This window comes from Musca domestica, unplaced genomic scaffold (genome assembly GCF_030504385.1).
Source record: "Musca domestica strain aabys unplaced genomic scaffold, Musca_domestica.polishedcontigs.V.1.1 2, whole genome shotgun sequence".
Classification (NCBI taxonomy): domain Eukaryota; kingdom Metazoa; phylum Arthropoda; class Insecta; order Diptera; family Muscidae; genus Musca; species Musca domestica.
This window is the reverse complement of record NW_026712249.1, coordinates 27,117,840-27,144,311: the sequence shown is the minus strand read 5'-3', so window position 1 is coordinate 27,144,311 and position 26,472 is coordinate 27,117,840.

Sequence of the window (26,472 nt, the reverse complement as noted above, 5' to 3'; positions counted from 1 at the left end):
CAGCATTTAAATGTGAATAAATCTTTTGTGTCTCGTACCATCGCTCGTTACCGTGATACAGGTAGCGTAGCCCGACGTTAAAGAAATGGACGAAAGAAAACAGCAACATCAACAAAAATTTTTCGAAATGTAAAGAAGCGACTTGATCGAAACCCGCGCTGCAGTGGCCGAAAAATGGCTCGTGAGCTGAACATATCGCAATATTTCATTAGGCAAATATTGAAAAATAAGCTCGGGATAAAGCCATTGGAATTCCAAAAGTGCAAGAACTTACACCGCCATAGCAAGAAATTAGACTCACAAGAGCTAAAGAGTTGCTTCGCTTGGTTGAAAGTGGTGAACTGGCGAATTTGGGTTTCTCCGATGAGAAAACATTCTTCGTCCAGCAGTTTGTAAACAAACAAAAATCGTGTTTACTTGCCAAAGAGGTCAGCTGAAAATGTGCACCGGTTGGCCACAAAAACTCAAGCGCGGGCTATTGTGATGGTGTGGGCCACCTTAAAATTTCATTGCGGGTTTGAAGACCACAATTCGTGCCAAAGGTGACCAATTCGAACAAATCTGAACAATTATGGAGTGCGAACAATTATGGAGTTCAACTTTGTTGCCTTTTTTATCTCACCCTGTATTATAAGTTTGTAATTGGGCCAAAAATTATGTAACACCTCGATATATTGTAAGGTACATAGGAATGTATATATGGATTTTCCTATCTCGCCGAGCTGAGTTGATTTTGCTATGTATGCCCGTCCGTCCGTCTGTTCATGCACATTTGTAATAAAGTTACAGGCCGCAATATGGCTCCATCCACACGAAATTAAAAATTGAAATGGGGTTCAGGCGAGGTTCAGAATAGAAATTATTGTTTTTGTAGATGATTGCAGAACATTTAAGGGTTAAAGTGGACCAAAAATAGAAAATTTTTCTGATTTTCAGTTACTCTACAGGCCAAAATTATGGACCAACTGAGGTTTGGAGTTTAGGGCTGGTCAGAGGCCTACCAATATGGATAATCATAGAATAATATTTATAGGGGGAAATATATAAATATATATTATCGTCCGATCCTCCCGAATTTTGCATGGGGATAGGGTCAGAATTGAAGGGGTTCATATGGACCAGCACAATTAACATTTTCCTGATTGTACAGGCGCTATACAGGTCACAATTAAAAACCAATGGACTCGGAATTTTGCATGAGGAGAGAGCTAAGGAAAGGACCAGTTACCTATCTTTTTGAATGCAATTGCTGTGTGAAATTGTTATGAATACATATCAGAAAATGCCCCCGGTCAAAAACCAAAGGTACGGTGTGTGCAGGCATGTATGAAATTATTTCAAAACAAAATTAACCAAAATGAATTTTTAACTATGGGGTTTCCAACACATTGCATTGTTGTAGGGTATCACATGGTCGGCCCGCACATCCTTTGCTTACAATTTTTTTAAACCCTCAGCTATACGGCCATAGAGGGTACACAGGATGAGATAAAAATAAAACTGCAACAAAGTCAAACACCAAAACTTTTATATTTTTTTAATTTTATTGAGTGAAAGCAAAAAATGTCGGAAATAGCATCAAGTCTTAGAATAGGTTTAGACTCGTTCGAATTGGCCACCCTTGGCACGAATTATGGCCTTCAAACGGCCAATGAAACCGAAACACGCTGCCTGAACGTTGCTCTGCGGTATTTTGGTCCATTCCTGGCGAAGCGTATGCTTGAGGCGATCGACACTTTAGTAGTTTTTAGTGCCAAACTTGCTTTCCAAAATACTCCAGAACAAATAGTCCAACAGCTTGGTATCCTGTGATTTTGGTGGCCATTGTGTGCTGAAAATGAAGCGAGGAACCTCATTTTGTAACAATTCTTCGGTTTACAAACATCTTTTTTGTTTACAAACTGCTTTTCTCATCGGAGAAAACTAAATTCGGCAGTTCACCACCGTCGGTCAAGCGAAGCAACTCTTAAGGTCTTTTGAGTCTATTTTCCATCTGATGCGGTGTAAGTTCTTGCACATTTTGGAATTTAATGGCTTTACCCTGAGCTCATTTTTTCAATATTTGCCGAATGGAATATTGGCCTATGTTCAGCTCACGACCCATTTTTTGGCCACTGCGATGCGGGTTTCGATCAAGTCGCTTCTTTACTTCTCGAACCATTTCTGCTGATGTTGCTGTTTTCTTCCGTCCACTTCCTTGACGTCGGGCTACGCTACAAGTATCATGGTAACGGGCGTTGGTACGAGACACAAGAGATTTATTCACATTTAAATGCTGGAGCGCTCTAACGATAGCCACTTGTGGTTTTCCAGCCAAATATAAAGATATCACACTATCACGCTTGAATTCCATCACAAATATCTTTTTTCTGGAAAATTCTCACCAAAATGCTTTTGTACGCTTGTAATCAATATAATGAGCTGCCACTGAAATAATTTTACAAGCTGTCGGACGAGTGTATTAAGAATGACAGCAGTCTGAATTTTGTTTCAGTTATTTTCATCTCACTCTGTGTGTAATCTTATACGACGAAGACGTGCCTCATTGAAATAACGGATTTAGACCCAAGATCTCTTTGGACCAAATCCTTTTAAGGACATTTCGAGTCGATCTAGGGATGCCCGTCCCTTTCTCTATCTGGCTAGCTGGCTGGTGCGCACGATAACTCTCGAAGGTAGTGGCCGAATTGGTCCAAATTTGGTACAAGGTTAATATTATTATCAAACTTAAATCGAGATCGGAGATGGGCAATATCGCTCCACTCCTTCGGTACCACCACCACAAAAGGACGATATTTTCAAAAAAAAAAACAGATACAGATACAGATACAGAAACGATGATCCAATTTTGCTCCAACTTTGCAAATTCTTATATATCCATCATTTCTAGGTTATGTGGGAAAATGGACAATCGGTTCACTCCAAATTTTTTAATAATTATAACTCTTATAAAATGTTATGTGATAGTCCGATTGTATTTATTTTTAGTACGCACGTCACAATACTTTTATTAATTATTATTATCTGGTGTGAGGATGGAATATATCGGTCCATTCTTTCTAGTACTATCCCCATGGAATGTCATGGAGTCTCTATGAAGCTCATTAAAAAATGACATCCAATTCCATTCAGACTTGTCACATTTCAATATTTCTTTCAGGTCTGTTACAGAGATTTTAGAAATCGAACCACTCCTTCTTTTATCTCCCTCACAAAGGGTCAAAGTTTTGAAAAACAAAACGCTCAACTCGCTTCAAATTTCACACATACAACAATTTTTGCTCACACAGGATGGTTTATATCTGCGAACTTCTTCTGGTATCTCACCCAAAAAGGGTCTCAATTTTCAATACTTTTATCTGTCATAACTTGCGAAACAAATCAAAGATTCTTTACAACTTGCTATATCTAAATATTTCCCTAAACCAGAAACCTGATATGAATATGTATTTTATGGTATCGCATAAAATTGGATATTCAGTTATATTTTCTTGTAATTTTGCGCAATATCTGTATTAAATGAAGTATGAAAGTGGAATACTTCGGTCGACTACATCTTCCGATTTTAACATTTTCTAAAAATTATCACATATTTCATACAAAGTGATGGAAGTAATCAATATAGTACATACCTGAAACGTCGCAATATTTATTAAGGTACGATACGAAATGGACAGTATTGGCCCATTCCTTCAGAACCGACTCCATAGGGGGTCAACAATTTGAATAATTGTAACGGAAGGTAAAATATATTTAAATAATGGAACGTTGGCTGAGGGTGTACATCTGTCCGCAAAACCGGCTGATACTTTTTAACATGTTCCAATTACTTTCAAAGATAACTACCTCTTAGGATGTACCATGATAAAAGTCATAAGTCATCAAGCAACCATAGAAGTGTGAGCGTATGTAGATGTTTGGTCTGTCTAAAGCTGGTCCAGGTTTAGAATATTTCATAGGTCCAAGCATATTTTTTTCAACAAGAATTGGTTTCACTCGAAACTTTGAAATCCCAGCGCTTAAAAACCTTCTTCTATTACCATTGCAGTGATCAGAAATAAAGGCGATTCCCTTCCGGTATACCTAATACTGTATGTCCCTTAAAAGTATTTTGAATGTGTCCACGATTCTTTGATTCCACTCCCATTTATACAACTTCTTCTCTTACAATTCGTTGAATTCATGCTGTTAGATTTTCACTCCTACGCTTTTGTAAGTGTTTACAATACCCTTCGAACGAAGGATGCCGGCAAACGCATTGCCTGCGAAGCTATTCAAAAGAGTTGTGGTAACAAAATTCGTATACAATTCTCGATTTTTCAACATCGGTTCCATTGTATCTAAGTGTTGTGGTGTATTTACTGTAGTGTGTTGGTCCTTCTAACACACAACGACAATGGCTAAGATTTTCGATGTGTGTGTGTGTGTGTGTGAGTGCTTGCTTGGTTTTGTTGCAATTTTTGGCACATTTGCTTGCTTATGTGAAGCATGTGTTGAACAAATATTCAAATTTGTTACATTGTACTCTTAAGCCTGGCGAGTGGTGGTTAGCAGGAAGGAAATAAAAGCTTGTTACTGATGCTTTTATGCTCGTTTTCCTTCTTCTTCTCCAGCACATACACACACACTCATCATCTGTTCTCTCACTAATGAAGACCATCTGTAGACTTAATCCTTTTAATCCATTTGCTCTGCTTTTACAAATGTGGCAACAAAAAGTAAAAACTGCGATTTGTGGTTTTTGTGCGAAAAGAAACGAAGAAGTACTTGAAAAACTGGTTTGGGTAGATGGTTTCATTTATTTAACTTAAAGTTTGAATAAGACATCCAAAATACTTTCCAAGCACATGTGTGGCAAAATTTTGGGAATATTTGGGTAAGGGATAGAACATGCAGATATGATCCTCGATTATCAAATTTTTGGATAATATAGAGTATACTTTATTTTTTTCTGTCCTCTATTACTGAAAAACTAATATAATTACAAGAGGTGCTTAAATACTTAAAACAAGTCTCAATCTTCTCAATGTTAACTCCATACGATCACAGCATTGTTATTGATCCAGCGATATGAACAAGTTGCCTGAAGGTCAATCTAATTGCAGTAGAAGAGAATGATTTTTTTAAAGTCGTATTGTAAGGAGCGAAAAACACTAAAGTGTATAATATGGTGCGGTATTGTTACTAAGCGATCAGTAAAACTTATACCTTTAAAATTTTGCATTAGGCTCAACTATCTCATAGTGATGTAACATTAAGCTGGATTTTTGGAACACCTTTCTTTAAGGGTGCTAAAGGGTACACAAATACTGATTTTTGGAATTTGTACCATAAACGTGCGAAATGTACATAAAGAAGCACACATTGTTAGCGATTTCAAACTTCTAATACGAAATTCGAAACGATTCCGGTGAATAATGTCTCTTATATCATCAAAATATCCAAAAAGGGAGATGGGGGTTATAATAAGCATAGACAATTTTCCATAATATGTTGTAGTACCTATTACGAACATCAAATACGAAATTTAACGGGGGTAAAGTACTCACAGAGAACTCCTTATGCAGAATTCAGACAATGTCACTGAAAAAAGTGATTACAAACATCGAAGTACCAAATGTCTGGAGGTACCGTGAACCCATGAACCCATATTGACAATTCTCTTTCAGGATGTAAAGTACTCACAAGGAATTCCTTGTGTGGATTTTAATCCAATTTAATTAAAAATGTGGCTAAAATCATCAAAATACCGAATATCTGTGGGTACATTTATATAGGCGATATACGATATCGTGGGCTTATATAGACAATTCTTTTTTTTTGGGGGGGCAGGGGGGTATAACTCCTTGTGTAGAATTTCAGAAAATCCTATTGAAAATTTGGTTAAAATCCTCAAAATACCGAATATCCGGTGGATCGATATAGCCCATCTTCGAACTTGAACTGCCTGCAGACAAAACAACAGATCGGTGCAAAATTTTAGCTTCCTATATTTATTCGTTTTGACTCTAGTGTGATTACACGCAAAATGACTAGAATTTGACGCTGATCAAGAATATATATACTTTGTTGGATAAAAAATTATTATTTCGATGAGATACAAGCGGAATGACGAACTTAATATACCCTCCATAATATATATGGTGGAGGGTACAAAAAGTAAGCAAAGGCTATAGTCGAGCGTGGCCGACCATGTGATATCCTACAAAACTATAATATATTGGAGGCCACCTCAAATCAAAATCCATACCATACAGGGTGAGATAAAAAACTACAATAAAGTCAAATGCCACAATTTTTACATTTTTTTTTAAATTTTATTGAATGAAAGCAAAAAATGTCGGAAATAGCATCAAATCTTAGAATAAGTTTGTTCGAATTGGTCACCTTTTGCACGAATTATGGTCTTCAAGCGGCCAATTAAACCGTCACACGCTGCCCGAATGTTGCTCTGTGGTATTTTGGCCCATTCCCGGTGAAGAGCTTGCTTGAGGTGATCGACACTTTGGTATTTTTTAGTACCAACCTTGCTTTTCAAAATACTCCTGACATAGTAGTCCAACGGAAATTTTTGATGGCCATTTGCGCTGGAAATGAAGCGAGGAACCTTATTTTGTAACCATTCTTTGGTGGCGCGTGCAGTCAAAATGTTTGCTTGCCCAAGGCTTTAATACACCCTCCAGATAATATTCGGCATTTATTCTGAAGGCACTGTCAATAAATACGAGCAGAGAGCGACCATCGGCTGTTATGGTGGCCAAAACCATCACCATGGCCGGCGCTTGAGTTCTGGTGGCCAACCGAAGGTGCACATTTTCAGCTGACCTCTTTGGCAAGTAAACACGACCATTTTGTTTGTTTACAAACTACTGGACAACGAATGTTTTCTCATCGGAGAAAACATAATTCGTCAGTTCATTACTTTGGGCCAAGCGAAGCAACTCTTTCTGTAGCTCTTTTGAGTCTATTTTCTTTCTGTTGCGGTGTAAGTTCCCGCACTTTTTGGAAATTTAATGACCCGATTTACCCCGAGCTCATTTTTCAAAATTTGACGAATGGAATATTGGGATATGTTCAGCTCACGAGCCATTTTTCGGCCACTGCGTCGCGGGTTTCGATCAAGCCGCTTCTTTACTTTTCAAACCATTTCTGCTGTTGTTGCTGTTTTCTTCCGTCCACTTGCCTGACGTCGGGCTACAATGCTAGTATCACGGTAACGAGCGATGTTACGAGACACAAAAGATTTATTCACATTTAAATTTAAAAGTGCTTTAACAAAATTTAAAAGTGCTTTAACAATAGCTACTTGTGGTTTTCCAGGCAAATATAAAGGAATCACACTATCACGCTTGAATTCCATCACGAATAACTTTTTTTCTGGAAAAATCTCACCAAATGCTTTTGTACGCTTGTAAACAATATAATGAGCTGTCACTGGAATAATTTTAATAGCTGTCGGACGAGTGGCTTAGAAATTACAGCAGGCTGAAGTTGGTTGCAGTTTTTTCATCTCATCCTGTATATATTCGATATATATGCTATCGGCATCTACGTAACGGTCAGAATTGACAATTTTGTCTATTTGTGATTTCACCGGGATTAAAAATATTCGCGGGATAATAGAAATTTTGACTTTTATTTAACAAAAATGTTATGGTCGACCATCCAAATTGGAAGGCTCGGCTCGGCGAATTATAAAGATCCATATATGTGGCGGACCAATATTTGTGGCCCAATCAAACTTATGATACCCCCAACATATAGTGCTGTAGGATATAAAAAACGAAACGAACGATTTCGATGAAACGTATTCTATGACCCACTCCTTTTCGCACATCCTTCATAAAAGGTTCAAATGATCGTCATTTTTTAAAATGCTTTGGTGTGAGCTTCTGACCTTCCTAATATAAGCTAACTGCAAAAGCAAGAGGCCCCCTGTGTCTCCAAATCTAGACTCATCTATATGATTTGCTTGTATTCGTCAACGAAATCAGCATAAAAAACAAGAAGTTCGCCTATTGTGTATTCCGGATATCGCCTGTAATTAATGTTGGTATTTTTCTCACAAAAGTAGTGGTCCATTCTACCCGCTGTTTTAAATTCCAACTTCATGTAAGATTTCGTGTCCTTTGGTTTCTATTTGTGACCTTTATAAGGGATGCAAAATCAGGATCATTTTGAGTTGCTGGTCCATTTCATATTGCGGACATCTTTGAAAACAATAGACTTAGCCCTTCTAAGTCTAACCCTACCTTTGTCAAAAATTTCGTGAGGATCGAACGATAATTGCAATATTTATATGAATAATAACCCCAACCTGTGTTGTAAAGTGCAAAAATATTACAAAATATACAATTCAATATTATAAGTCAATTTGAAAAAATCGCATGCGATGAAAAATATGAAAAAATAAAAAAATGCCACAAAATACTACAAAATCTACATTAACATAATTATTGGCATCTTTTTATGAGATTTTTTTAGATTTTATACTTTTATGCTAAAAGGGCATTCCAAATTTACAAAATTTGTCAAAATCGCTCCAGCCGTTTTGGAGATATAAGCATTCTAGCTAACATCCCCTTCCTTAGTATATACACATCGTATATATTTCTCTACATATATCCGATACATTTACTATTGGCATCTACGTAGCGGTCGGGATTGACCTGTTCGTATATTTGTAATTTCGCCGGGACTAAAAATATTGGCAGTTTAAGAAAAATTGACTTTTATTTAACTCAATTGTTGTTGCCTATTTCACCCACTTAATATTACCCGATGACCATCAAAATTGGTAGGCTTCTGCCCAGCCCTAAGTTCTAGCCCCATTCCAACTTCCGCTTTGATTGGTCTATAATTGCGACCTGTAGAGCAACTGCAAAATCAGTAATTTTTTCAGTTTTTGGTCCATTATGCGATCATCTCCAAAAGAAATAGGGCTCTATTCTGACCCTAGCCCCACCTACATTTTAAATTTCGTGAAGATCGGGCCATAATTGCGACCTGTAGAGTGATTACAAATTAACATGGACAGACGGACGGACATAAATAGCTAGATCGACTCAGCTCGGCGAGATAGGAAGCTCCATATATACTTTCCTATGTGGGAAATCAATATTTCCTGGTGTTACATAATTTTTGGCTCAATCAAACTTATAAGCCTAAAATTAAGTAGATGTCTATTTATGCAATTTTTATATTATTCAGAAGTACTCATATATAAGACATATAACTTAATTATTATTAATTATTTATATTAATTTTATCATACCCACATGAAAGCCTTATTTGAAAACATATTTTTCACAAGCACATACCAACACACGCACACACACCCACATAAATTACATTCTCGGCTATAACTAAATTTGAAAATAGTCCTTTAAATGTATAACATTTTATTTTCAATTAATTGACATTAATTTTATTGCCGTAACAATTAAGCGATACATAAATATTGATGGCAATTTAAAACAATACCCACAGCATTACGTTAAATGAGTAATGATGCCGGTTGGTCAGCCAGTGAGTCGGCCAGCCAGCCAGCCAGCCAGCCAGTCAGTCAGTCAGAAAGGATGCATCGGGGCTATTTAAGGCAAGTTAATAATGCGTAATTTGTTGTTTTTTGTTGTTATTGCTGCTGCACCGTTTTAAATGCACTTTCCATATGAATTCATTGATTCTAATGGCGGTCGATGTGGTTCAGTTGTTTGCATATAAGCGGTTTACACATATGTGTATGTGTAGGTATGTATGTTTGTGTGTGGGTGAATGGATTTGTGTAATATTTACTCTATGAACTATTATCATTAGGGAGCTATATACATTAAATAAACACACACACGCATACATATGGATGTACATATGTAGGTATTTGCAGTCAAACCCACAAAATGTGAAATTAAATGTTATTTAAATATGGTGGTCACCAAAGTGTATTAGCGCATTAAAAAAATGCGTAAATAATAATAATAACAATAATTATAGCAATGGGCGATTTTAAACAATTTAATCAGTGAATAAAAAAAAGAATAACATATTATATATAGAGTTATTTTATGATGTACATATGATTAACATGCATAATTAACTTGTATAAGAGGAGGTAGTTGGAGGGTACAGGTCATGTGAGCTCTTCTAAATTAAACAGATTTTTGAATCTTTGATGGGAGCTCTTGCTACAAAAAAATATCTTTAAACGGCCTTACAAACAAAGATGATTTTTAGAAAGTCTAATTGTCATGGAAGACCTTTAGAAAATGTCAATTTCACAAAAGGCCGTAAAAGGGTTTTATATCGATAGAACCCACTCTAAAAGTATTCGGAGAGATCATTTATGTTTAAAAACCCCAATACCAATTTCAGTATTATTAAGTAGCTTTCTTGCAAATGTAGGGCGCATTTCCAAACCCACTTCCATATCTTAACCACAGACACCAACAGAGGCCTAAATAAAAAAATTCCGGATTCTTGCCTTATTCCTTCACCCAATACCAAATTTAGTATTATTTAGTAGTTTTATAGCAATATCAAAACTACATCTATATTTTAACTTCTGACACCATCAGACCCCTAAATAACAAATTTCGTTATTCCAGCCGTATTTCAAATTCAAATTTAGTATTATTTCATTCAAATTTAGCAGTTTTCGTACATATATAGGATGCTTTTCCAAAACTACCTCTATATTTTTACTTCTCAAAACATCAGGGACCTAAATAAAAAAATTCAGGATATCAGCCTTATTCCTTCACACAATACCAATTTTAGTATTATTAAGTAATTTTCTGGCAAATTGGAACTTAGTGAAGACCCTATGCATACAGGGTGAGATGAAAAAGCTGCAAACAGCTTCAGACTGCTGTTATTTCTAAGCCACTCGTCCGACAGCCGTAAAAGTTATTCCAGGGACAGCTCATTATATTGCTTACAAGCGGATGAAAGAAAACAGCAACACCAGTTTAAATGGTTCGAAAAGTAAAGAAGTTACTTGATCGAAAGCCGCGTCGCAGTGGTTGAATAATGGCTCGTGAGCGGAGTATATTGCAATGTTTCATTTGGCAAATATTGAAAACTGAGCAAGAACTTACACCGAAACAGGAAAAAATAGACTCAAAAGAGCTAAAGAGTTGCTTCACTTGGCCGAAAGTGGTGAACTGCCGAATTTAGTGTTCCCCAATGAGAGAACATTCGTTGTCCAGCCAAAGAGGTCAGCTGAAAATGTGCACCTTCGGTTGGCCACCAGAACTCAAGCCCCGGCCATGGTGATGGTGTGGGCCGCTACAACAGCCGATGGTCGCTCTCCGCTCGTATTAATCGACGAAAATATTCTGGAAGGTGTATTAAATATTTTGACCGCAGATCAAAAAATTCTGGCGTTTGAATTTGTTGCAGTTTTTTTTATCTCGCCCTGTATTTAGACGAAATCCTTTTCAGGTTTGTTGGAAAGATGCTAGCGATATCCGTGCCTCTTGTTTTGCTGGCTGATATGGATGTTTTTTAATTATTTGTTAAAAATTTCTTCTGGGACAGAACAGTGGATTTTTGTTTTTAATTATTTTTCAAAGACTTTCTGGCCCAACATTGTAGATATTTTGTAATGTTTGTTAAGAATGTCATTACACAGAAACATGTTTTTTTATAATTTGAAATTATTTTCTGGACCAAGATCCTAGTTGTTTTTGAAGAACCAAAAACTGTGGATTTTTAAAGAAAAAAAAATTAGGATGTTCTGACCCATATTTTTCCAAGGAACTGTTGGTTATAATTTTGCTGGCAGTAATTTTTTTAATCCCGGCCATATCAAAAATTCATTAAAAGGTCGCTTCTGACTATTACAGTAATGCAGAAGCCAAGATATCGGATATGTAGCGAAATAGGTACAATCCTGATTTTTACAATTCGTAATGGTCTATTGCCAGAAAAGGATAAAATCTAAAAAATCGGAGAAAAAATATCCCAATAAAAAAGTGAATATTTATACCCATCACCTTGGAAAGCAGTACATTAACTTTGTCATTCCGTTTGTAACATCCCTAAATATTCATCGTAGACCCCATATAATAATGTCCATCTGCCTTTCCGTCTGTCTGTCTGTTGAAATCACCACATTACATTAGGGCTTCAAAATATGACACAACAATTTGTGTTTTGTCTAAGATGGTTTGTATTGAAAATGAGATATATCGGTCTACGTTTTGGTATAGCAGCCATATAACGGTACCTCCCGACATTCTGTATTTTGATGATGCTGCCTCATTTTTCCACGAATTTGGCATTTTTTGTTCGCAATGGGTTCTAGCTCCGGTGATGGAACATAGTATATATAGCTCCAGGTTTCCGTATAGCCCGCATATAATGGCATCTTCAAATATTCGGTATTTCGATGATGATGATGACAGATTTAGAACTTAGGGCTGGGCGAAGGTCTAGCATTTGGATGTTCAACGAACAATATTTAGCGGGTAAAATTAACCTTAACCTTGTCAAAAAATACGAAAATTTCCACTAAACCGCGATTTTTCTTTAAACCCGGTCAAATCACAAATTAATTAAAAGATCACCTCTTACTATTAAAGTGATGCGGATAGGCAAAATATCGGATACATAGGAAAATAGGTACAATCCATATGTAAAAGCAATTTATGTTAGTTAATCCGCTTATAAGTCAAGAACCGCTTGGCTGATTTTCACAATTCTTATCAATTCGGAATGGTCTCGTACCACAAAAGGATAAAATCTAAGAAAAACGTGCAAAAATTTTCCAATAGAAAAGTGAATATTTGAGGACATTGGATTTCGTATGATTGGTGGCATTTCGAATTCGAAAAAGCTAAGGGTAACATCTGGACAGGGCACCATGACATTATTTTAAAAACTAAATCTTCCAAAATGGGTTTGGACCTAAGGGGGCTTCCAACATATTGTAGTGTTTTAGGGTATCACATGGTCGGCTCTGCACAACTTTAGCCTTTGCTTTCTTGGTTTTTGAATGTATCTAATAATAACTTTCAATAAAATCACCTATAATTAATTCTTTCTGACAAATATACTTTGGTCCCAACTCTTTTTTCGAAGAAAAAAAAAATGTATTAATTTCACTTGATTGCATTGCAACCACAAATATTTTTGTAATGCTGCTGCAGCAGCAACAACAGCTTCTGTGTCATTGGCAGTAGCTATGACATCAACTGAAGCCACATTAACAGCAGAGAAATACCAAAAACAAAAAAAGACTGATGAAGAGTAAACCCGCGAGAGAATAACGCACACAATGAAATATTTCACACATCAAGTTCATTGAAAGTTTCAATACAATCGCAAAATACACGAACACACACACCCACCACATCACAAAAAAAGAGAAGAAATAATTATCCAGAAGCCACAACAATCGAAGTGGCAGTGTTATTTGTTCTCGCCAATATAAAATGTGTGCCGGACAGTGAAGTGAAATTGATAGTTATTTAAAAACATATAAATATTAATAATAACCGTCCATGTCGGTTATTGGGAATATTTACTTTTGGAGATATTTATGTAGCGAAATTGGTTGTATTTGATAAATCTAAAAATTTGGGTTACGTTACTAAAGCCCTAGGCTAAAAAAATCTTCAATACATTGAAACCCTAAAATTTATGGTATTCAGTAGGAAGATACAGGTAAGATCTTAAAGAAACGCCTATTCAGGATTTGTATTACATGAGGAATATTTTAAAACCTGAACCAATATACAATTTTAAACTTATTATGAAAATCTGAATTTATAGTCATTGTGAATATAGATTGTGGCTGGAACCTTTACTAGAAATAAAATATATTGGGAATATATTGAAAACAAGAAGGCAAAGGCCGATCATTTGATACCCTACCTTAAATATTTTGCGAACATTTTCCAAAACCGCAGGCTTCTATTCTGATCCTAACCCAACCGTCATGAAAATGTCGTGAAGATCGGACTATATATACCCCCCATTACATTGTGTTGTAATTTGTAAAAAATACAAAATGTTCAATTCAGTAGCAAAATATTTGAGAAAACAAATCTCATGCCATAAAAAGTATGACAAAAAAATAAAATTTTACAAAATATGACAGAAAAATATTTAAAAATTTACTGACAACTTTTTATGCGATTTTCTATATTTGATTCTTTTCTGCCAAAAAGCCATCTTGAATTGGCGAAAGTTGTCAAAACCCCGCCAATTATAAAAATCCAACTTGAGTTATAAGCGGTCTAACTAACATCACCTTTTTTATTGTATGAAATTGTATATAGTTTGCTGTATATGCAATATCTTGGATATTAGCATCAATGTAACGGTCAGAAGTGATCTCGTTGGAATTAAAAATATTCGCGGTTTAATGGAAATCTTCCTATTTTTTTACAATAATAGTTATGGTCGTTTTAAGCAGTTAAATATTATTCGATGACCATACAAGTTGGCAGAAGTCCTAAACTATGTATAACCCCGAGCGAAATGCCGCTACAATTGACCCACAATAGTAACTTATACAGCAACTGCATAATCGATCCAAAAACAATAGGCTTCTAATCCCACACTAACCCACACCTCCATGAAAAATATATTAAAGATCGTGATATATTTGCGACCTGTAGCGTGAGTACAACTTATATGGACAGACGGAAGGACGGACCTTTGCAGAGGTATTTCTAAGCTATATCTGATATGTCGTTCTAAATTTAATTGCTGTGGAGTGCATATTACGAATGTGAGGGACTTAATCACCCAGTCGAATGAAACACATATATGGGAGCGATGTTCACTCCAACTTGCTTCCGTGCTGAATTCGGCCATCCCATTTGGGTACACATTACACATATGAAATTAGACTATAATGTATATGGGAGCTATATCGAAATCTGAAAGGATATATACCAAAAATTGCCAGACATACTTTTGGACTGAACTTGACCGTGTGCAAAATATGAAATCGCTCGGCACCATATATTGAAGATATATCCAAATCTGATTCGATTGTCACAAATTTCAGTAGGGTTTATCTTTGGGTCAAACAAATGATTTGTGGAAAATTTCTCAGACCATTAATGCGACCTGTACTTTGTTTACAAAAAAACATGGGCAGACGAACGACGGACGGACATAATGATTCTATGCAGATCATCAAAAGGAACTAAGGGTCGATCTCGTTTGCTTCTGCATGTTACAAACAAATGCACAAAGACATAAGGACGTAGGTTAAAAAAAACCGAATATGGAACAGTAGGTACACCAAGACTTCGTTCCAAATATCAAATTTGAAACAATTCCGATTGAAACATGTTACCAAAATCTTAACGAATATCGGGAGGCGCCGAAGACATTGAGCATACATTACGAACATTAAATACCAAATTTAAAAATTGAAACAACGGAATTGTTTTGTATAAACTGTCACGCACACGTTGATCAGCATAAAATTCTGTGTCGCTTTAACGATGTCCGCCCTTCTGTCTGTCTGTCCATCTGTGGAAATCACTCTATCTTCCGAACGAATTGAAATTGGTCAATATGTGTGTTTGTTCTGCAGGATTTTTGGATATATAAGTTCAGGTTTTGGTGTAATTTAACGACATTATTGGCCGGAATTGTTTCAAATTTTATTTGTAACGGCTACTACAGGAATTGTTTCAAATTTTGTGTGTAACGGCTACTACATCCTGTGACAAAAAATTACCTATGATGGACCGCTCCTTCGTATATCACCCATGTAAGGGGTTTCATTTGAGTGGTATGCATCTACGGATTTTTATACCCTACAACACTTTGTGTTGGGGGAAATAGACCATAACTTTTGTGTTAAATAAAAGTCCAATTTTCCATTAAACCGCGAATATTTTTAATCCCGACGAAAGCACAAATAGACGAACTTCTGACCGTTACGTCGATGTCGATAGTAAATATATCGGATGTATATAGCGAAATATATACAATGTGTATATACAAAGGAAGGGGATGTTAGCTATAATGCTTATATCTCAAGAATGGCTGAACCGATTCTGACAAATTTTGTCAATTCAGAATGCCCTCTTGGCATAAAAGTATAAAAATCGCATAATAAGATGTCAGTAATGTTGTTAATATAGGTTTTGTAGTATTTTGTGACATTTTTTTTATTTTTTCATATTTTTTATCGCATGCGATTTTTTCAATTTGACTTATAATATTGAGGTATACATTTTGTATTATTTTTTCACCTTACAACACAGGTTGGGGTTATTATATACAGATTGCAATTATCGTCCAATCCTCACGAAATTTTTCATAATGGCAGGGTTGGGCTCAAAAGGGCTACCCCTTTTGGTTTTAAAGATGTCCGCTATATATTTGGGGGTTGAAATGGACCAACAACTAAATATATTCCTGATTTTGCAACGGTTATAAATATCACAAATAGAAACCAAAGAACACGAAATCTCTCATGAAGTTCGAGTTTAGGACAGCGGGTAGAATGAACACTACTTTTGTGTAAAAAAATACCAACATTACTTACAGGCGATATCCGAAATACACAAGATTCGAAATTTTGGCTTTTTATGCTGATTTCGTGGACGAATATAGCCACATATGGTAGCAAATCATATATGTGAGACTAAATTTTGAGATACAGAGGGGCCTTTTGCTTTTGCAGATGATTGGAAAATAATTAGGGGTTTAAATTAATTGAAATTGAAACCAATCGACACGGAATTTTGCATGAAAAGAGAGTTCAGGACAGAGAAGAATTCTAGCATTTTGGATGACCATTGGATTATATATAGCTGTAAAATGGACCACAACAACTTACAGCACGACGGAGTGCGTAAATATTGGGCAAATGTCCTTGGTCAAACTGCTAAGGGTAATATCTGGGAAGTGCTCCGTGACAAAATTTCAAAAGCTTCTAACATATTGTAGTGTTGCGGGGCCGACCATGTGATAGGGCATTACTATAGCCTTTGCTTACTTTTTTTTTTTTTATTTTCAAGTTCCTTAAAAATGTTGGATGGTATTAAAAGTTTGGCCCGGCCAAACCTCTTCTGTTTCTTCACTAGTTCTACTTGAGGTCATCCCTTAAATGCTGTTTTTGTTCACCTTTTAAAATCAGAGGAGTTGCGACTTTAGCCATATTTTTTTTCTTTCTTGAAAATTTATTAGAATTTTTGACGAATTCTTTGACCTGTATAAACCATTTATGACGAACGATTCTGTAGACAATGTCGATCCAAAACGATTGCATATTACTTGAGTTTTTGATTTGTTTAAAAACGTAGAAGACCTCTTTATCGATCCACACTATTTTGTTTATCTCCCTATGAAATTTTTTTGAAAAACCTTTGGCTCTGTTCTGTCATACAGTGCAATAATAGTTTTGCACGTGCAGGAGGTTGCGAACATTAAAGCCCGTTTTGAGAGCTTGGAATATAGCGTGATGACAACGGAAAACATCTTTATTGTCAACTTTCGAAGCAACATTACTTTAATAAATAAAATTTATTTTCATTTATTTTAAGTCAAGATATTGCTTATAGTGTGGTTTAAAAATTTCTCGAATTTTTAATTTACCCAGAGCGATCTATTTCTGTAACTTTTATCTGTTCGATTTGAAACACTGTTCATCATTTTCATTTCTGGTCCATCAAATCTACTGATACTTTACTGCCATTTATCGTTGTTATATTCTGATGTAAATGGGAAGAAAAAAATGACGACTATAACACAAGGAATGTTTTTGTTGCTGATGATGGTGAAAAGTTGATATGAAATTCCTCCCCCTTTCCCTTCAACTTTCAGACCGTGTGCAATTATGTGCATTCCCTTTTTTTTTCTATCAATTTCATAGTTACCACAAAGGGACTGACACACATACATGCAATACATTTAGATATTGGATGTGTGTGGGTGTGCATGCGTGCCTGTGCTGGTGGACTTTAGGTTATTTTTATGTTTTCCAATTTTTTATGCCCCGTTTCCTTTTTTTCCAAATGCCCAACACCCTGTAAAATATGCAACAATGTTGATTATTTTAAAAACCCAATTCATCACCACTTTGTTCCTTTGGGTTGTTACTGCTTCGTACGTTTCTGCTGGCCATGACCATGTTGTTGTGGTTGGCAGTGTAAACGACTGTATGTGTGTTTTTGTTGAGGGGAGAGGGAATTTTTTATGGTTAAAGTTGTTTGAAAACAACAAGTACGTCTTCTGCTATTTCTCTTCGTATTTCCCATTTTCATTTGATTTCTTGTTTTTGTAGTTGGGTTTTTGTAAAGAAAAGTTTAATTAATAAATGCTTAAATACTCCATTCGTTAGGGGTATACACACACGCACAACAACTCCTCAACTCTACTCTAATATGCAACTCATATACACGCACATATTCATTCATACTTACATGGATGGAGCTCCTTTGTTGTTTTAGTAAGAGGAGAGGTAAGGGCAAAACAAAAAAAAAAAAAAAAAAACAGAATCCCATCCCTGGGCCAGTAACTAGTTACTGTTACTAGTTTTACAAAAGTCAGTTCAGTTCATTGAGTGTGTGTGTGTGTGTGTGTGTGCGAGTTCGCCTCAAATTCATTTAGCCATCATTCATTCTTCCACGCCGTAATTTTTTTATTTTGCCCTGCCAAGCGTTGATTTTCTCCTGCCATGCCATGGTTTCATGTATTCATTTTTAAGGACTTAGTTAAGTTGTTAAAAAATGTTTTCGAAAAAAGTTTTTAAATTTCCGCAAAAGCCAAAATGTTCAAAGTAATAGAAAGTAACAACTTTAATGTTTACAGCAGAGAAAAAAATTTAAGATGAAGTTTTAAGGCTGGATTGGATTAGAAAACATGTGTAAAAAGGTTTTATATAAAGATTTAAAGATATTTGTTAGCTGCATAAACTTTGTAGTTTTGGTGATTAATAGAATATATTCGAAAATTAATCCAGTGGAACAGGCAACAAGTTTGAAAGTGTCGGTCGGCTTAATGTTGCGTCAATCTGGTTATCTCGAACGTCGTTTGTATGAAAACTCTGCGTATGAGTGATATGAATCATATAAATGTTATAAAATCAATCATACGCTTAGGAACTGGTGCTCTGAACTAGGAACTAGATTGACACAAATCTACTCTCAGACTATGACTAAAAATAACAGTAGTAATGCAGTCTTTACAAAATCTAATTTTTTTGGCTAGGAAATTGAGAAAATCGGACTTATAAATTTTGCCAAATTTTTATACGCTTCACCATACAATGGAGGGTATATTAAATTTGAAATTTCGTTTGCAACACCTCGAAAATTACCAAAACTGTGTATATTCTTGATCGGAGTAAAATTTTTGGATAGATTTACTCAGTCTATTTAAATCACTATAGAGTCCACATTATATTATCTAGAGCTTTGAAATTTGGCACCAAGATTTATATGCAGGCTGTTTTGTATTGAAAATGGTCAGTAAGGGTCCACATTTGAGTGTAACCCTCTTATAACGGTTCCTCCTGTATTTTGAAGGGTTCTGTCACAATTTCCAACCAAATAAGCTAAAGCTTTACATACGTGGTTCTTGGGAGGTCTGTTCATTCGCTACACGTCCACTAATTGGCATGACCCCAATAGACAACATTTTTTTCAATTCAGGCCCATCAATCTACATTTTAATCCTTAGAGGAGATATTCAATATGTATGGACCAGACAAGATCCTTGGGAGGTCTTATGGTCCTAGAAGAACCTTAAAAGTTATTTTAACCAAAGAGGACCCTAGAAGGTCTTCTGGTCCTAGAAGAACCTAAGAAAGTCTTCTCGGCATAGAAGACCCTTGAAAGGTCGCTTAGCCAAAAAAGACCCTTAGAAAGTCTTTTGTCCTTGGACGACCCTTAGACCCTTCTGGTCATAGAGTGTTTTGGACATGGAAGACCCTTACAAGGTCCTCTGGCTATAGAAGACCGCTTCAATGATTTTTCTGGTCGTAGAAGACCCTGAGAAAGTCTTCTCGCCATAGAAGACCCTTGAAAGGTCGTTTGGTCATGAAAGAAAGTCTTTTGTCCATTGAAGACCCTTAGACCCTTTTGTTCGTAGAAGACCATTAAAAGTTCTTTTGGCCATGAAACTTATTTAAAAGATTTTCTGATCCTAGAAGACCCTAAGAAAGTCTTCTCGCCATAAAATACCCTTAAAAAGTCTTCTTGTCATACAAGAATGTGAGTTATTGATGCATGGATGAGGATTGAAATATTGCTGAGACGCAATAAGAAAGTTGTGAACAGAGGGACACCGCGGGAAAGAATTCTGGCAACCCTGCTTTGGCTTCTGGTGAACAACGAAAAACTTGTGAATTTCAATCAACTTCGAATAAAGACAGTTAGATTTACCGATGACCTAGTGGAGGTGATAAGTAGTAGTGCAAAAGTGCTCTAGTACGGGTTTTTGTCTAGTTGGGCCCTTAACAGCTGCATCCTTATTGAGGAGAGCTCGATTTCAATCGGCAAGGAGTGCTCTGAGACTATGGGAAGCTGGAGGATGGCTCTCTTCGCGTTTTGGCCATGTACGAATATTGGACGTACCACTTAGTCGGAATACTGGACGCACCACTTAGTCGTTACGATAACTATGAGGAATGCTAGGGCTTGTGAAAGACTTATTGTAGTCGGCCTGGCCATTCACGATGGATGAAGATACCGGCGCTGGCGTATTCTGTCTTAAACAAAAAAGCTTTGTGCTGAAAAGCTAAGCGATATTGAAGCGAAGATTCATGCACTCAAGAAGGAGGCCGAAATGGTAAGAGAGCTATGCAATAGCCTAAGAGGATCAGTGACTATATATGTCGATAGTCAAGCGGCTCTCAAAGTTATCAAGTTAAGTGTCATTCTATAGAGATCTATTATTGACTGCAAGAAAGCCCTATTTGGAACACGTGACCTCATTATTTTTTGTTGGGTTCCAGGACAAAGCCAGATAATGAAATTAGCCTGGCGCGGAACCAATTCCATTGATAAAATAATTAAACCACCAATAAATTATTTTTTTTTGCTGTTTCAAAAAATGTCTAATCGAAGAACCTGGGGGGAGATGGCACTTGGAAGCCGGTTTCAGGGTATGTATGACCATCTGGCCGAGAATCCCGAAGAGAAGAAAAATATCCCATCTATCACTTAGTAGGTCTGATTTAAGGATCGTGGTAGGAACGCCGTCTAGCCACTGCAATATCAGATATTTATCCCCAAGACGGGACAACGTGTTCTGATTAGTTTAGACTATGTGAAGATGAAGAAGAGGTAAAAAAAGATTAAATATTTACTGTTCCATGTTATCGAATAAGGGACATAGGCTCTGAATTACATAAAAAATCACCCTACGAGCTCTGATAATCGACCCCCCCCAGATTTTGCCAGACAACTGTCATTATACAGTCCATTTCAACATGCCACCTTTAAAACTTTGTAAAATGTATTAAAAAAAAGTCATTTCACAGATGAGATTATTAATTATGTAAGGCTAATAATACAATGGACACACTACACCCATATATATTATACTATTTTCCTTTTCTCCCATTCGCCTGTAATCCCTTTCATATTGTTCTTCTCGAGTCAATATTAAAAGGTCTATAAAAGAAACTAATTCAGGGAGAAAATTGTAAAGAAAACTCCACTGACAAGCTGATAGAAGAAATAACAACTCCAACAGGAACAACTACAACAACAACAACACACATGACAACGGCATAATAAATGTAATTTCCAATGAAGTTACCAAGAAGAACAAACTTAAATACAACAACAACAAAAACAACATATTGTACAACAACGGCGTTGTTGTAACGACACACATGTGTCGTTACTCGAAGTGGTCAGCAATTGTAAATATCTGGTCAATCGTCTATGGTTCGATGGTTGGTTGGCCAGCTGCTGGAGAATGATCGCCTAATGTAAAACTGTAGCCCAGCGAGAATTGTATAAGGGTGTTGTTTGGCATTGTTAGAAAGCAAAAGAAAGAAAGAAGACACAAAAAGTGAATGACAACAAAAGAAAATCAACGATGCGATTCTAAAACTCCACACGCTACAAAGTTCTTTGGGATTGTTGCGCCTTCAATGAGGAAGGGTTATAAGGTTATGGGGATGAGTGGAAAAGTAAACGGAAATAAATGTAAAGTTTGTAGATAGTCTTAGTTTTTCGATGGGGTATTGAATGGGAAATCACACTAACAGTGCCTGTTACTATTACAGTAGTTTGTCAAATAATTATTGTAAATGTTATTTTTTTTAACTTTCCACGGGGTCATCTAAAATGGAGTGTAGCTTCTGATGTATGGTACGTATTGTCGCTCAGTTGCCAATATCTTTCTCTTCAATTTTTGTTAACAACAACTCGTTCAATATGGTCCTACATATTTCGAAGAAAAATGACCCGATTATGCCCCTATGAAAATTCGCACAAAACTGTGACTCGTTTGGGGTGCATTGGCTGCTAAATTTTTGGGCGGATTTTCTGATCCCTAAATGCGACAATTTTGTTTGTTTACAGCTGACGGTGCTTGTCTTCTTCCAAAGTCCCTACACAATTTTCGCACCCATTCTGCAACATTTCCATGAATGCCGATTTATTTTCAAAATAATGTCTTTCCAAACAATGCTGTTCAAGTTTAAGGATAAAACTTAAAATGAGCACTATTGTAAAAAAAGTTAGATCGCGGAACCGACATAAGAAAACAACAATTCTTCTTTTTAACAAGTACGCAAAGGCTATAGTCGTGCGAGGCCGACCATGTGGTACAATACAACACTACACTATGTTAGAAGCCCTTTATATCCAAATCCATTTTGGAGGATTTCGCTTTTGAAACTATGTCACGGAGCACTGCCCAAATATTACCCTTAGCATTTTGACCAGGGTATAAAAATTTACTTTTTATACCCTACAACACTATGTGTTGGGGGTATTATAAGTTTGATTGGGCCAAAAATTATGTAACACCTCGAAATATTGGTTTCCCACATAGGGAAGTATATATGGATCTTCCTATCTCGCCGAGATGAGTCGATCTAGCTAAGTATGTCCGTCCGTCCATCTGTCCATGTTAATTTATAATCAAGCTACTGGTCGCAATTATGGCCCAATCCTCACGAAATTGACAATGGAGGCAGGGTTACAGTCAGAATAGAATGTAGTGACTCTACAGGTCACAATTATAGACCAATCGACGGGCTAGAGCTTTGGGTTGGGCAGAAGCCTTCCAATTTTGATGGTCATCGGGTAATATTTAGAGGGTGAAATAGACCATAACATTTGTGTTAAATGAAAGTCAAATTCGCAATATATTTAGGGGTTGAAATGGACCAATATCTAAAAATATTCTTGATTTTGCAGCCGTTATAATGGTCACAAATAGAAACCAAAGGACACGAAATATCGCATGAAGTTAGAGTTGAAGTTGTAAAAAAAATACCAACTTAGTTACAGGCGATATCCGAATTACACAAGAGGCGAACTTCTGGCTTGTTATGTTGATTTCGTTGACGAATATAGCCAAATATCGTAGACAAGCAAGTCATATAGATAAGTCTAAATTTGGAGTTACAGGGGTTTAAATTAACCAAAAACAGAAAAAAAATTCCTGATCACACTATTGAAGCCAATCGACACGTCTGAGAAGAGAGTTAAGGACAGGGAAGAAGTGTAGCATTTTGGATGACCATTGGCTTATATTTAGCTGTAAAATGGACTACAACAACAAACAGCACGACGGAGTGTGTAAATATTAGGTAAATGTCCCTGGTCAAAAAGCTAAGGGTAAAATCTGGGCAGTGCTCCGTGACATAATTTCGAAATCTTCCAAAATGGATTTGGACATAAAGGGGCCCATTTTTCGGCCCCGCACGACTATAGCCTTTTGCTTACTTGTTTATTTATTTATTTTTTTTGATTTAAGGGTTCAGAACGAGGTGGCTAAAAATGTCAGTATGGAAACTTGAGTTAAAACTGGACAAAAGCGATCAAAAAAGTTACTCTCTTGCTGAATCTTGGTCACTAAATCATTATATTGCTATTCTGTTTTCTGATCACAGAAGTACTTTCAAAAAATCTCTCTTTATATAACCTTTGAAGCTCTAGTTCTTATCTCTCACTTCAAAGCAGTGTCACGAGTTGTATTTTTTACACCATTAAAGAAGGAATGTCCCTCAATTTAATTCAATCACATCATAAGTGACCCTGATAGCATATATTTTTTGAAGGATGACGACAAAAACAATAATATTTTAAAATGTTACTGTGTATACATCAATATTAAACAAAAAACCAAGGAAAGGTCAAAAGTCGAGCGCGGCCGACTTTATGATATTCTAGATATCATTTTAGGGAATTTTTCATACCAACTATGAACCATAGTTGAAGGCGTATCAATGTTTTATTGTAGTAATAATTTGGGAACAATATCCAACTCTGTATCGATTGTCAACTAATTTGCCGGAGGCTTTTGTACCTCTAGTACCAGTGTTAGTTGACTTTGATAAGGATTATCTTAAAAATATTTATTGGAGCAAAAGATATACCGGACCGAGTGTCACAAAAATGGAAACATTCGGTTGACCAAGAGACCATTCGGAATTGATGGGAATTGTAAAAATCGGCCCAGCGGTTCTTGATTTATAAGCAGAATAAATAAGATCAATTCTTTTATATATATATTGTACCCGTTTTTCTATATATCCGATTTCTTGGCTATTAGCATCACTGTAATAGTCAGAAGTGATCTTTTAATGTATTTGTGATATGGCTTGGGTTGAAGATAGTCGCGGTTTAGTGGAAATTTTCATAAAAGTTAGTGTCTATTTTACCCGCTAATTATTGTCCGATGGCCGCCCAAATTGGTAGGTTTCTGCCCAGTTCTAAACTCTAACTCCATTTAAATTTCCATCGATTGGTTCATAATTGTGACCTACAGAGCAACTGCAAAATCAGGAAATTTTTCTGTTTTTTTTGTCCATTTCAACCCCTAAAAAATGTCCGATCATCTCCAAAAACAAAAGGGTTATAATCTGACCATAACCCACCTCCATTTTCAATTTCGCGAGTACCGGTTCATAATTGGGACCTGATTGATTACAAATGAACATGGACAATTAACATGGACGTACGGACATACATAGATAGATCGGCTCATCTCGGCGAGATAGGAAGATCCATATATACTTTCATATGTGGGAAACCAATATTTCGAGGTGTTACATAATTTTTGGCCCGATTAAACTTATAATACCCCCAACACATCTGAACCGATCTCGAAAAAAATTACAGAATTATTTTTTGGACTGTTTCTGATATCTGGTACAAATTACTATTCTTGAGGAGTACACAGTACGCATGTGAGGGACTTAAATACCAAATCGGATGAAACATATATATGGGATCTACAAATATATATGAACCGATTTTCCCCAAATTTGATATACTTATTTATAGAATGAATTCAGTTGGATGTTCCAAAATTCAGGTCATTTGGACTGATATTGGCCATTTGGTCCATAATTAACACGAAATCGGTTGAAGGAGCTATATCTAAATTTGAACCGACTCTTAGCAATTTCAATAGGGTTCGTCCTTGAGCCGAGCATATATAGTTCTCAAAATTTAATCTCAATAGGATAATAAATGCGACCTGCATTTTTTTCCCCAAAAAAAAAAGACATAGAACAATTGTGCCAAATTTTAAAGCTCTACGTCAAATAATGTAGGTTGTATCCTGATTTCAACATACAGACAGATATACGGACGTAACCCGACATAGAATTTTATGCTGATCATTAATTTATATACTTTATGAGTCTACGACGAATATTTATATGTGTTACAAAAGGTATGACAAACTTAAAATACCCTTCTGTAATAGGTTGTGGGTACAATAATCAGTATTTGTCCACGTTTTGGTAGAGTTTTGGTAGAAACCTAGGTAGATACAATTTCAAGTCATTTATTTCAAATTTCAAAAGATTTATGTTTATACGAAATTGCGGACATTTGTGGGAGAGGTACCATAATGGGGCCAATGTTACCCATCATTGAACTGGATCTAATTTTGACAAAAATTTTAGAATATAATTCTTTTGGACATGTTTTGATATTCCCTTCCAAAGTTATTGTCTGCGCCAGCCAGCCAAATGGACCTATGCGATTTAGAGTATGATTATAAAAATTCCGACCATCCTTAATACCCACATACCCATACTGTAAATCTCTCAACACACGCCCCCATTCACATCGATAATACAAAAAGGATAACAAATCTAAAGTGGTCAGGTCGACATACGACAAAATACACATATCTGACCACAACCGATGCCAGGCAGCTAGCCACCCCGCTACCTAGCCGGCCAGCATTATGACTTCTAAAAGAAGTTATTTTTGTTCGTCCACCCGGTGTAATGCATTGGACAAAACAAAATGCCAAGAATTGAATGGGCGAAAAGGAGTAACAGTACCAACT